This window comes from Salvelinus namaycush, chromosome 4, assembly GCF_016432855.1.
Source record: "Salvelinus namaycush isolate Seneca chromosome 4, SaNama_1.0, whole genome shotgun sequence".
In the NCBI taxonomy this organism is placed as follows: Eukaryota; Metazoa; Chordata; class Actinopteri; order Salmoniformes; family Salmonidae; genus Salvelinus; species Salvelinus namaycush.
Window position 1 is genome coordinate 54,591 of NC_052310.1, and position 13,540 is coordinate 68,130.

Consider the following 13,540-nt stretch of genomic DNA (forward strand, 5'->3'; position numbering starts at 1 on the left):
CATCTTTAGCGTCAAGATAATCTTTAGCGTCAGGATCATCTTTAGAGTCAGGATTATCTTTAGAGTGATGATTGTTTTTAGCGTCAGGATCATCTTTAGCATCTTTAATATCAGGATCATCTTTAGCGTCAGGATTAACTTTAGAGTAAGGATTATCTTTAGAGTCATGATTGTTTTTAGCGTCAGGATTATCTTTAGCGTCAGGATCATCTTTAGCGTCAGGATTATCTTTAGCGTCAGGATCGTCTTTAGCCTCAGGATCATCTTTAGCATCTTTAATATCAGGATCATCTTTAGCGTCAGGATCAACTTTAGCGTTAGGATCATCTTTAGTGTCAGATTTATCTTTTGAGTCAGGATTATCTTTAGAGTCAGGATTTTATTTAGCATCAGGATCATCTTTAGCATCTTTAGCGTCAGGATCATCTTTAGCGTCAGGATCATCTTTAGAGTCAGGATCATCTTTAGCGTCAGGCTTATTTTTAGAGTCAGTATCATCTTTAGCGTCAGGATCATCTTTAGCGTCAGGATTATCTTTAGCATCTTTAGCGTCAGGATCATCTTTAGCATCTTTAGTGTCAGGATCATCTTTAGCGTCAGGATCATCTTTAGCGTCAGGATCATCTTTAGCGTCAGGATCATCTTTAGCGTCAGGATCACCTTTAGCAACTTTAGCGTCAGGATCATCTTTAGCATCTTTAGCGTCAGGATCATCTTTAGCGTCAGGATTATCTTTAGCGTCAGGATCATCTTTAGCGTCAGGATCATCTTTAGCGTCAAGATCATCTTTAGCAACTTTAGCGTCAGGATCATCTTTAGCAACTTTAGCGTCAGGATCATCTTTAGCATTTTTAGCGTCAGGATCATCTTTAGCATCTTTAGCGTCAGGATCATCTTTAGCGTCAGGATCATCTTTAGCATCTTTAGCGTCAGGATCATCTTTAGCGTCAGGATAATCTTTAGCATCTTTAGCGTCAGGATCATCTTTAGCATCTTTAGTGTCAGGATCATCTTTAGCGTCAGGATCATCTTTAGCGTCAGGATCATCTTTAGCGTCAGGATCATCTTTAGCGTCAGGATCACCTTTAGCAACTTTAGCGTCAGGATCATCTTTAGCATCTTTAGCGTCAGGATCATCTTTAGCGTCAGGATTATCTTTAGCGTCAGGATCATCTTTAGCGTCAGGATTATCTTTAGCGTCAGGATCACCTTTAGCAACTTTAGCGTCAGGATCATCTTTAGCATCTTTAGCGTCAGGATCATCTTTAGCGTCAGGATTATCTTTAGCGTCAGGATCATCTTTAGCGTCAGGATTATCTTTAGAGTCAAGATCATCTTTAGCAACTTTAGCGTCAGGATCATCTTTAGCAACTTTAGCGTCAGGATCATCTTTAGCATTTTTAGCGTCAGGATCATCTTTAGCATCTTTAGCGTCAGGATCATCTTTAGCGTCAGGATCATCTTTAGCATCTTTAGCGTCAGGATCATCTTTAGCGTCAGGATAATCTTTAGCATCTTTAGCGTCAGAATCATGTTTGGCGTCAAGGTCATTGTTCTTACAATGGACTTAAATATATAGGACATGATGAAGTAAAATGATTGATAAGGTATAATCTTTAGAGTCAGGATCATCTTTAGCATCTTTAGCGTCAGGATCATCTTTAGCGTCAGGATCATCTTTAGAGTCAGGATTATCTTTAGAGTCAGGATCATCTTTAGCGTCAGGATCATCTTTAGCGTCAGGATTATCTTTAGAGTCAGGATCATCTTTAGCAACTTTAGCGTCAGGATCATCTTTAGCATCTTTAGCGTCAGGATCATCTTTAGCATCTTTAGCGTCAGGATCATCTTTAGCGTCAGGATCATCTTTAGCGTCAGGATCATCTTTAGCATCTTTAGCGTCAGGATCATCTTTAGCGTCAGGATCACCTTTAGCAACTTTAGCGTCAGGATCATCTTTAGCGTTAGGATTATCTTTAGCAACTTTAGCGTCAGGATCATCTTTAGCATCTTTAGTGTCAGGATCATCTTTAGCATCTTTAGTGTCAGGATCATCTTTAGCATCTTTAGCGTCAGGATCATCTTTAGCGTCAGGATCATCTTTAGCAACTTTAGCGTCAGGATCATCTTTAGCATCTTTAGCGTCAGGATCATCTTTAGCATCTTTAGCGTCAGGATCATCTTTAGCATCTTTAGCGTCAGAATCATGTTTGGCATCAAGGTCATTGTTCTTACAATGGATTTAAATATATAGGACATGATTAAGTAAAATGATTGATAACAGGATTATGAGGTCGTAAAATGATTGATAAACAGGATTATGAGGTCGTAAAATGATTGATAAACAGGATTATGAGGTTGTAAAATGATTGATAAACATGATTATGAGGTCGTAAAATGATTGATAAACAGGATATGAAGTAAGGACATCATATCCCTCCCCACAGGAGGAGACTGAGTTCACCCGGAACAAACCAGAGCTGGAACCTGAGAGAGAAGGTGGTGATGATGATGGTGTTGACGATGAGGAAGGAGACGACCATCACAAGCACGGCTCTGATGATGAAGACGGCCCTTCATTTGCTCGCCTCAGAGAGGAGGGAGTGAAGCTGGAGCCTTACGATGAGGAGCAGGAGGCTGGGAAGGAGGAGGACATTTCTGGCTCTGGGTAGGTGGTTCTCTCCCCCTGGGGCTGGGGTAGTAGACTGTGCTGTTGATGGAGGGGGGGGGGGGGGGGGGGGGGTTGCACAATTACGGAAACTTTCCTGAAATCACCAGGAAATCCTGGTTGGAGGAAGGGAATCTTCAGACCAGGATATCTGGAAAAGCTTATTTAGGGATTGTTTCTGGAATTGTTTCTGGAATTGTGTCTGTAATTTTGCAACCCTAGTGGTGATATCCTTAGGAGGATGTGTCTGTATATGTGGAAGTCTTCAGCTGACAAGGTATGATGCGTACGGCGCTCTGAAGGAATAGTAGACACGATATCGTTCAGTCGACCCATCTGATCCGATATCGTTCAGTCGACCCATCTGATCCGATATCGTTCAGTCGACCCATCTGATCCGATATCGTTCAGTCGACCCATCTGATCCGATATCGTTCAGTCGACCCATCTGATCCGATATCGTTCAGTCGACCCATCTGATCCGATATCGTTCAGTCGACCCATCTGATCCGATATCGTTCAGTCGACCCATCTGATCCGATATCGTTCAGTCGACCCATCTGATCCGATATCATTCAGTCGTGTATTCATCAACTAAACTTCCAACTATTGTAGAACATTATCGGTAGTAGTAGAGAGGTCCTAGAACGAGCAGAGAACAGGTGGTGCACACAAAGAATATGCCAGTACTCAGTATCTATGCAAAAATAGCATTTTCCATTTGAAATATATATTTTTCACTCTTGATACTTACGTTGCCTTAAACGTAATGAAAATACTACAGGCATTCCCTGTCAGCTAAAGAGTTGCGGCTGTGATTCTGCTAGCTAGCTTCATTAGGTAGTTGACCCTCTTTAACCACTGTTAACCTGCTGTAGACCTGCAGCTTCCCTCCTGGACCCTGGCTGGGCTCTGCTGTACTGCCCCTCTGTTGTTCTGGCTGAGCTCTGCTGTACTGCCCCTCTGTTGTTCTGGCTGGGCTCTGCTGTACTGCCCCTCTGTTGTTCTGGCTGGGCTCTGCTGTACTGCCCCTCTGTTGTTCTGGCTGGGCTCTGCTGTACTGCCCCTCTACCTTCTGTTGTTCTGGCTGGGCTCTGCTGTACTGCCCCTCTACCCTCTGTTGTTCTGGCTGGGCTCTGCTGTACTGCCCCTCTACCCTCTGTTGTTCTGGCTGGGCTCTGCTGTACTGCCCCTCTACCCTCTGTTGTTCTGGCTGGGCTCTGCTGTACTGCCCCTCTGTTGTTCTGGCTGGGCTCTGCTGTACTGCCCCTCTACCCTCTGTTGTTCTGGCTGGGCTCTGCTCTACTGCCCCTCTACCCTCTGTTGTTCTGGCTGGGCTCTGCTGTACTGCCCCTCTACCCTCTGTTGTTCTGGCTGGGCTCTGCTGTACTGCCCCTCTACCCTCTGTTGTTCTGGCTGGGCTCTGCTGTACTGCCCCTCTACCCTCTGTTGTTCTGGCTGGGCTCTGCTCTACTGCCCCTCTACCCTCTGTTGTTCTGGCTGAGCTCTGCTGTACTGCCCCTCTGTTGTTCTGGCTGGGCTCTGCTGTACTGCCCCTCTGTTGTTCTGGCTGGGCTCTGCTGTACTGCCCCTCTACCCTCTATTGTTCTGGCTGGGCTCTGCTGTACTGCCCCTCTGTTGTTCTGGCTGGGCTCTGCTGTACTGCCCCTCTATTGTTCTGGCTGGGCTCTGCTGTACTGCCCCTCTACCCTCTGTTGTTCTAGCTGGGCTCTGCTGTACTGCTCCTCTACCCTCTGTTGTTCTGGCTGGGCTCTGCTGTACTGCCCCTCTACCCTCTATTGTTCTGGCTGGGCTCTGCTGTACTGCCCCTCTACCCTCTGTTGTTCTGGCTGGGCTCTGCTGTACTGCCCCTCTACCCTCTGTTGTTCTGGCTGGGCTCTGCTGTACTGCCCCTCTGTTGTTCTGGCTGGGCTCTGCTGTACTGCCCCTCTACCCTCTGTTGTTCTGGCTGAGCTCTGCTGTACTGCCCCTCTGTTGTTCTGGCTGGGCTCTGCTGTACTGCCCCTCTGTTGTTCTGGCTGGGCTCTGCTGTACTGTACTGCCCCTCTGTTGTTCTGGCTGGGCTCTGCTGTACTGCCCCTCTGTTGTTCTGGCTGGGCTCTGCTGTACTGCCCCTCTACCCTCTATTGTTCTGGCTGGGCTCTGCTGTACTGCCCCTCTACCCTCTGTTGTTCTGGCTGGGCTCTGCTGTACTGCCCCTCTACCCTCTGTTGTTCTGGCTGGGCTCTGCTGTACTGCCCCTCTACCCTCTATTGTTCTGGCTGAGCTCTGCTGTACTGCCCCTCTACCCTCTGTTGTTCTGGCTGGGCTCTGCTGTACTGCCCCTCTACCCTCTGTTGTTCTGGCTGGGCTCTGCTGTACTGCCCCTCTACCCTCTGTTGTTCTGGCTGGGCTCTGCTGTACTGCCCCTCTACCCTCTGTTGTTCTGGCTGAGCTCTGCTGTACTGCCCCTCTACCCTCTGTTGTTCTGGCTGGGCTCTGCTGTACTGCCCCTCTGTTGTTCTGGCTGGGCTCTGCTGTACTGCCCCTCTGTTGTTCTGGCTGGGCTCTGCTGTACTGCCCCTCTGTTGTTCTGGCTGGGCTCTGCTGTACTGCCCCTCTACCCTCTATTGTTCTGGCTGGGCTCTGCTGTACTGCCCCTCTACCCTCTGTTGTTCTGGCTGAGCTCTGCTGTACTGCCCCTCTACCCTCTATTGTTCTGGCTGAGCTCTGCTGTACTGCCCCTCTACCCTCTGTTGTTTTGGCTGGGCTCTGCTGTACTGCCCCTCTGTTGTTCTGGCTGGGCTCTGCTGTACTGCCCCTCTATTGTTCTGGCTGGGCTCTGCTGTACTGCCCCTCTACCCTCTGTTGTTCTGGCTGGGCTCTGCTCTACTGCCCCTCTACCCTCTATTGTTCTGGCTGGGCTCTGCTGTACTGCCCCTCTACCCTCTGTTGTTCTGGCTGGGCTCTGCTGTACTGCCCCTCTACCCTCTGTTGTTCTGGCTGGGCTCTGCTGTACTGCCCCTCTACCCTCTATTGTTCTGGCTGGGCTCTGCTGTACTGCCCCTCTACCCTCTATTGTTCTGGCTGGGCTCTGCTGTACTGCCCCTCTACCCTCTGTTGTTCTGGCTGGGCTCTGCTGTACTGCCCCTCTACCCTCTGTTGTTCTGGCTGGGCTCTGCTCTACTGCCCCTCTACCCTCTGTTGTTCTGGCTGGGCTCTGCTCTACTGCCCCTCTACCCTCTATTGTTCTGGCTGGGCTCTGCTGTACTGCCCCTCTACCCTCTGTTGTTCTGGCTGGGCTCTGCTGTACTGCCCCTCTACCCTCTGTTGTTCTGGCTGGGCTCTGCTGTACTGCCCCTCTACCCTCTGTTGTTCTGGCTGGGCTCTGCTGTACTGCCCCTCTGTTGTTCTGGCTGGGCTCTGCTGTACTGCCCCTCTGTTGTTCTGGCTGGGCTCTGCTCTACTGCCCCTCTACCCTCTGTTGTTCTGGCTGGGCTCTGGCTGTACTGCCCCTCTGTTGTTCTGGCTGGCTCTGCTGTACTGCCCCTCTGTTGTTCTGGCTGGGCTCTGCTGTACTGCCCCTCTGTTGTTCTGGCTGGCTCTGCTGTACTGCCCCTCTGTTGTTCTGGCTGGGTTCTGCTCGTACTGACCCTGCTACCCTCTGTTGTTCTGGCTGGGCTCTGCTGTTACTGCCCCTCTGTTTGTTCTGGCTGGGCTCTGCGTGTAACGGCACCTCTGTTGTTTCCTGGCTGGGCTTATGCTGGACTGCCCCTCTGTTGTCTGGCTGAGCTCTGCTGTACTGGGCCTCCTCATACCCTCTGTTGTTCTGGCTGGCTCTGCTGTACTGGCCCCTCGACCTCTGTTGTTCTGGCTGAGCTCTGCTGTACTGCCCTCTACCTCTGTTGTTCTGGCTGGCTCTGCGTACTGCCCCTCTACCCCTCGTTGTCTGGATGGGCTCTGCTGTACTGCCCCTCTGTGTTCTGGCTGGCTCTGCTGTACTGCCCCTCTACCCTCTATTGTTCTGGCTGGGCTCTGCTGTACTGCCCCTCTACCTCTGTTGTTCTGGCTGGGCTCTGCTGTACTGCCCCTCTACACTCTATTGTTCTGGCTGGGCTCTGCTGTACTGCCCCTCTACCCTCTATTGTTCTGGCTGGGCTCTGCTGTACTGCCCTCTACCCTCTATTGTTCTGGCTGGGCTCTGCTGTACTGCCCTCTACCCTCTGTTGTTCTGGCTGGGCTCTGCTGTACTGCCCCTCTGTTGTTCTGGATGGGCTCTGCTGTACTGCCCTCTGTTGTTCTGGCTGGGCTCTGCTGTACTGCCCCCTACCTCTGTTGTTCTGGCTGGGCTCTGCTGTACTGCCCCTCTACCCTCTGTTGTTCTGGCTGGGCTCTGCTGTACTGCCCTCTACCCTCTGTTGTTCTGGCTGAGCTCTGCTGTACTGCCCTCTGTTGTTCTGGCTGGGCTCGCTGTACTGCCCTTGTTGTTCTGGCTGGGCTCTGCTGTACTGCCCTCTGTTGTTCTGGCTGGGCTCTGCTGTACTGCCCCTCTGTTGTTCTGGCTGGGCTCTGCTGTACTGCCCCTCTGTTGTTCTGGCTGGCTCTGCTGTACTGCCCCTCTGTTGTTCTGGCTGGGCTCTGCTGTACTGCCCTCTGTTGTTCTGGCTGAGCTCTGCTGTACTGCCCTCTGTTGTTCTGGCTGGCTCTGCTGTACTGCCCTCTACCTCTATTGTTCTGGCTGGGCTCTGCTCTACTGCCCCTCTACCCTCTGTTGTTCTGGTGCTGGGGCTCTGCTGTAACTTGGCCCCTCTACCCTCTGTGTTCTGGCTGGCTCTGCTGTTACTGCCCCTCTACCCTCTGTTTTCTGGCTGGGCTCTGCTTTACTGCCCTCAACCCTCTGTTTTCTGCTGGGCTCTGCTGTACTGCCCCTCTACCCTCTTTGTTCTGGCTGGCTCTGCTGTACTGCCCCTCTACCCTCCTGTTGTTCTGGCTGGGCTCTGCTGTACTGCCTCCTCTGTTTGTTCTGGCTGGGCTCTGCTGTATTGCCACCTGTTGTTTGGCTGGCTCTGCTGTACTGCCCCTCTGTTGTTCTGGCTGGGCTCTGCTGTACTGCCCTCTGTTGTTCTGGCTGGCTCTGCTGTACTGCCCCTCTGTTGTTCTGGCTGGGCTCTGCTGTACTGCCCCTCTTGTTGTTCTGGCTGGGCTCTGCTGTACGGCCCTCTGTTGTTCTGGCTGGGCTTTGCTGTACTGCCCCTCTGTTGTTCGTGGCTGGCTCTGCTGTACTGCCCCTCTCGTTGTTCTGGCTGGCTCTGCTGTACTGCCCCTCTACCTCTGTTTGTTCTGGCTGGCTCTGCTGTACTGCCCCTCTACCCTCTGTTGTTCTGGCTGGGCTCTGTTGTACTGCCCCTCTACCCTCTGTTGTTCTGGCTGGGGCTCTGCTGTACTGCCCCTCTCGTTGTTCTGGCTGGCTCTGCTGTACTGCCCCTCTACCCTCTGATTGTTCTGGCTGGGCTCTGCTGTACTGCCCCTCTGTTGTTCTGGCTGGCTCTGCTGTACTGCCCCTCTGTTGTTCTGCTGGGCTTCTGCTGTACTGGCCTCTGTTGTTCTGGCTGGGCTCTGCTGTACTGCCCCTCTGTTGTTTCTGGCTGGGCTCTGCTCTACTGCCCCTCTACCTCTGTTGTTCTGGCTGGGCTCTGCTGTACTGCCCCTCCCCTCTTTGTTCTGGCTGGGCTCTGCTGTACTGCCCCTCTGTCTTTCTTGGCTGTCTCTGCTGTACTGCCCTCTACCCTCTGTTGTTCTGGCTGGGCTCTGCTGTACTGCCCTCTACCCTCTGTTGTTCTGGCTGGCTCTGCTGTACTGCCCCTCTACCCTCTGTTGTTCTGGCTGGGCTCTGTGTATTGCCCTCTACCCTCTGTGTTCTGGCTGGGCTCTGCTGTACTGACTCCTCCTCTACCCTCTGTTGTTCTGTGGGGGCTCTGCTGTACTGCCCCTCTACCCTCTGTTGTTCTCTGGCTCTGCTGTACTGTCCCCCTACTGTGTTCTGGCTGGCTCTGCTGTACTGCCCCTCTACCCTCTATTGTTCTGGCTGAGCTCTGCTGTACTGCCTCTACCCTCTGTGTTCTGCTGGCTCTGCTGTACTGCCCTCTACCCTCTGTTGTTCTGGCTGGGCTCTGCTGTACTGCCCCTCTTTTGTTCTGGCTGGCTCTGCTGTACTGCCCCTCTGTTGTTCTTGCTGGGCTCTGCTGTACTGCCCTCTGTTGTTCTGGCTGGGCTCTGCTGTACTGCCCCTCTGTTGTTCTGGCTGGGCTCTGCTGTACTGCCCCTCTACCCTCTGTTGTTCTGGCTGGGCTCTGCTCTACTGCCCCTCTACCCTCTATGCCCCACTAGTACAGTTTCTGTGCCCCTCTTCATGTCTCAGCCAGTGCCCGCAGCAGGGACGGCTCTAAGTACTCAAATCTTGACGGCCTCTACTCTATTTAAAGCACATGCTGTGGTACATCGCTCTGTCTCTCCATCTCTCTGTCTCTCCATCTCTCTGTCTCTCCATCTCTCTGTCTCTCCATCTCTCTGTCTCTCCATCTCTCTGTCTCTCTGTCTCTCCATGCTCTCTGTCTCCTCCATCGTCTCTGTCTCTCTCCATCTCTCTGTCTCTCATCTCTCTGTCTCTCTCCATCTCTGTCTCTCTCCATCTCTCCTCTCTCTCTCTTGCTCTCTGTCCCATCTCTCTGTCTCTCCATCTCTCTTTCTCCTATCTCTGTCTCTCCATCTCTCTGTCTCTCCATCTCTCTGTCTCTCGCATCTCTCGTCTCTCCGTGCTCTCTTCTCTCTTCTCTCCTCTCTCCTTCTCTCCATCTCTGTCTCTCCATCCTCTGTCTCTCCATCTCTCTGCTCTCTCTGTCTCTCATCTCTCTCTGTCTCCTCTCTCTCCCGCTCTCTCCTCTCTCTTCTCTCTCCATCTCTCTGTTCTCTCCATCGCTCTCTGTCTCTCCATCTCTCTGTCTCTCCATCTCTCTGTCTCTCCATCTCTCTGTCTCTCCATCTCTCTGTCTCTCCATCTCTCTGTCTCTCCATCTCTATGTCTCTCCATCTCTATGTCTCTCTCTGTCTCTCTCTCTCTCTCTCTCTGTCTCTCCATCTCTCTGTTCGTTAGGACTGTCTAGGCCGACACATGGCTTTGGCTGCTCAGTCAGCCAGTCAACTGGTTTTCATTCTGACTCTTGTTGTATTCTAGAAGATTTTCTACTTGAACAAAAACATTAGGACACTCTCCTCTTGCTGTGTTTAGTCCTGCATCTGAGACAGTTATTTGTAAAGGAAGAGAATGACATTTGTTTTGTTTTGACTGGATTATTTAAGAAAAATGAGATTTCAGTCTTAGGAGGTGTGGTTCGATGTGGCAGTTACTAATGTTTGTCCCCCATGAGACACCATATGAACAAAGTCATTATCACTTCCTGACAATAGTCCGAATGAATTTAAGATGACTCAAGATGAGTGTAATTAATTTTGACGATTTTGGCCGAGGAGGGTTTTACTCACGCTATTTTACATTTAGCTGAGATGTTTGGTACAGTATGTCTCAAGTAAATGTGTGACGTGTTGTCTAAAGCAGGGATTTTTCTGCCAGCTAGACAATCAGGGAGAATAAAAAAAATCCCAAAAACAATGATTTTTAGTTGTTTTGATTTTGTTATTCTGTTTGAACAAAAGAACACAGCGTTCGCCGTGGTAACATGCATGGAATTGCAGGACATGTTCTTAAAAACTGAAAAAGTTTCTTTCAACTCCATGGAGAATATTGTAGAATCACAGGAAATTAGCTTTGAAACTGCAAAATGTGTAGAATTGGAAGAGCTTAGCTTTAAAAATGTATCTCAACTCCATGGAGAATATTGTAGAATTGCAGGGAAATAGCTTAAAAATGCTAAAATTTCTCGACTCCACCAAGATAGGTGACCTCTGCCACGCCCTCTGCCGCGCCCTCTGCCACGCCCTCTGCCACGCCCTCTGCCACGCCCTCTGCCACCTAAGCCTCGTTTTGATCTGGAATGAAACCTGTTTTGTATCCTGTGTTAGTGATCATTGTTCGAAAATCAAATCAGTTTTGGACGATACTGACTTACTTGTTTTCACTGGAATAAATGTTTCTGAGTAATATCTATGTCACATATGCCGGTTTCTTTCGAGAGAAGTTGTTTTTCCAGTTCAATTCTGTTTTAAATGAGCAAGAGACTGAAGCATGAATGAGTCACCAGGGTTTGTAGAGTCAATATCTGATCTGGGTCGATAAACCAAGAAAATGATCGACACCGACCCAACCCATCGAGGACGTTTTACTGATATTGATAATGGCGATAAGTATCTTTTACCAGAGTAATGTGAAGTTTGAAATGAAGTCTGCTAATTTGAGCTATTGCTAATGGGACAATTGATGGCTACAACATTCAGAATAGTAGTTGTAAGGGGTAATATAAAAAAAAAAATACCAGTGCACATTTATCGTTCAACTTGTCGTTATCGTGAGATGGATTACTGTCCATAACGGTGCTCTACACCTGCGTCTTGTAGCCGGTGCTCTACACTGGCGTCTTGTAGCCGGTGCTCTACACTGGCGTCTTGTAGCCGGTGCTCTACACTGGTGTCTTGTAGCCGGTGCTCTACACCTGCGTCTTGTAGCCGGTGCTCTACACTGGTGTCTTGTAGCCGGTGCTCTACACCTGCGTCTTGTAGCCGGTGCTCTACACTGGCGTCTTGTAGCCGGTGCTCTACACTGGTGTCTTGTAGCCGGTGTCTACACTGGCGTCTGTAGCCGGTGCTCTAGGTTATTCGTAGCGTCTTATGGCTGTCTTGTAGCCGTGCTCTACCTGGCGTCTTTGATAGCCGGTGCTCTACACTGGCGTCTTGTAGCCGGTGCTCTACACTGGCGTCTTGTAGCCGGTGCTCTACACTGGCGTCTTGTAGCCGGTGCTCTACACTGGCGTCTTGTAGCCGGTGCTCTACACTGGCGTCTTGTAGCCGGTGCTCTACACTGGCGTCTTGTTACCGTGATCTACACTGGTCTGTAGCCGGTGCTCACACTGGCGTCTGTAGCCGGTTAACTGTCTTGAGCGTGCACACTGCGTCTTGTAGCCGGGTGCGCTAACACCGGCGTCTTGTAGCCGTGTGCTCTACCCTGCGTCTTTGTAGCCGGTGCTCTACACTGGCGTACTTAGTAGCCGGTACTATACACCGGCGTCTTGTAGCCGGTGCTCTACACCGGCGTCTTGTAGCCGGTGCTCTACACCGGTGTCTTGTAGCCGGTGCTCTACACCGGTGTCTTGTAGCCGGTGTCTTGTAGCCGGTGTCTTGTAGCCGGTGTCTTGTAGCCGGTGTCTTGTAGCCGGTCTTATGTAGCCGGTGCGTCTAAGTACCGGTGTCTTGTAGCCGTGTGCTGGCTACGAGTGCTCTTTACCGGTGTCTTGTAGCCGGTTGTTACAGCGTGTCTGAGCCGTGCTCACACCTGTGTCTTGTAGAGCCGTTCTTGATACGCGTGCTCTACACCTGCGTCTTGGTAGCCGGTGCTCTACACCGGTGTCTTGTAGCCGGTGTCTTGTAGCCGGTGTGCTTCTACACGTACCGTGTCTTGTAGCCGCTACCGTGCTTGTAACGTGCTACACCGGTGTCTTGTAGCCGGTGCTCTACACCGGTGTCTTGTAGCCGGTGTCTACTGTTACGGCGTGTGGTCTTTAGGCCGTGTGTCTTTGTGTATCGGTGGCCTCTACCACAGGTGTCTTGTAGCCGGTGTCTTGTAGCCGGTGCTCTACACCTGCGTCTTGTAGCCGGTGCTCTACACCTGCGTCTTGTAGCCGGTGCTCTACACCTGCGTCTTGTAGCCGGTGCTCTACACCTGCGTCTTGTCGCCGGCGTCTTGTCAATTTCTCTGCTATTTGTCATAACGCATTTAGGGAGTAGAGGGCAGTTTGTAGATGACCCATTCAGGCAGTCATCTTTATTATCCCTAGAGTGGGAAGTGGGATTTCCAGTTGTGCCAAAGCTGACACGTTTGTTCTGGTGACTAAAAATGTACTGGTGTTGATTGTGAAGGGACAGACCCACCTGTCAGTACTGTAGGCCTAGTTGTGTTGCTGTAGGTTCACGTTAGTACAGATGGACGGAAGGCATTATTTAAAACACAGGCTGCAGTGAGTGTCCCTGCTTGAGCAGAGGCAGACCCATCTAGCGCTAGACGTCTGTTGTTTGGCTCTCAGTTGATTTGAAATGCTTAAAAAACGTGGCTCCGGACTTTACTGCCGTACTTCATATGAGAAGACTGCATTTTCACATGTGGCAGCATTAGTCATTTTTTGTTTCTGTGGAACAAACAGCAGACCCGAAGACGTCCGGGCATTCGTGCGTTTGATCAGTTTCTCTGCAGGTAAACAGGGACTCTTACAACAGCGATGAACTTTGTTGTAGCAATGTAGTCTATCGGGTTGCCCCAGGCAACAAGCCCATCCCCTGCAAGCAGCAGTAGCAGCAAGTGGCCATGAAAATAGTAAGTGAAAATTGTAAAGGTAGGGAACCGCTACCTCTGGCAATATGACTGGAGACTAGCAATGCGCGGCACTGATGTGATCAATGATTTCCACTGGTAACGTAGAATGTGATTAAAATGATGTTTACACTGATTGCGCTCAACATACTTTGTGTTTGTTTTTTTAGATCATAAATCAGAGCACATATTGAATGGTGTGATATTCTAACAGTTTATACCTGTAACCGCAGTCATTTGTCTGACCAATAACCATCATCCGAAACTCCATGACAGTCGCAGCCATAGTTGTGGGCGTTGACCTGGATTTGGACATGTTGACTGTACTTCCTGTCTCACGT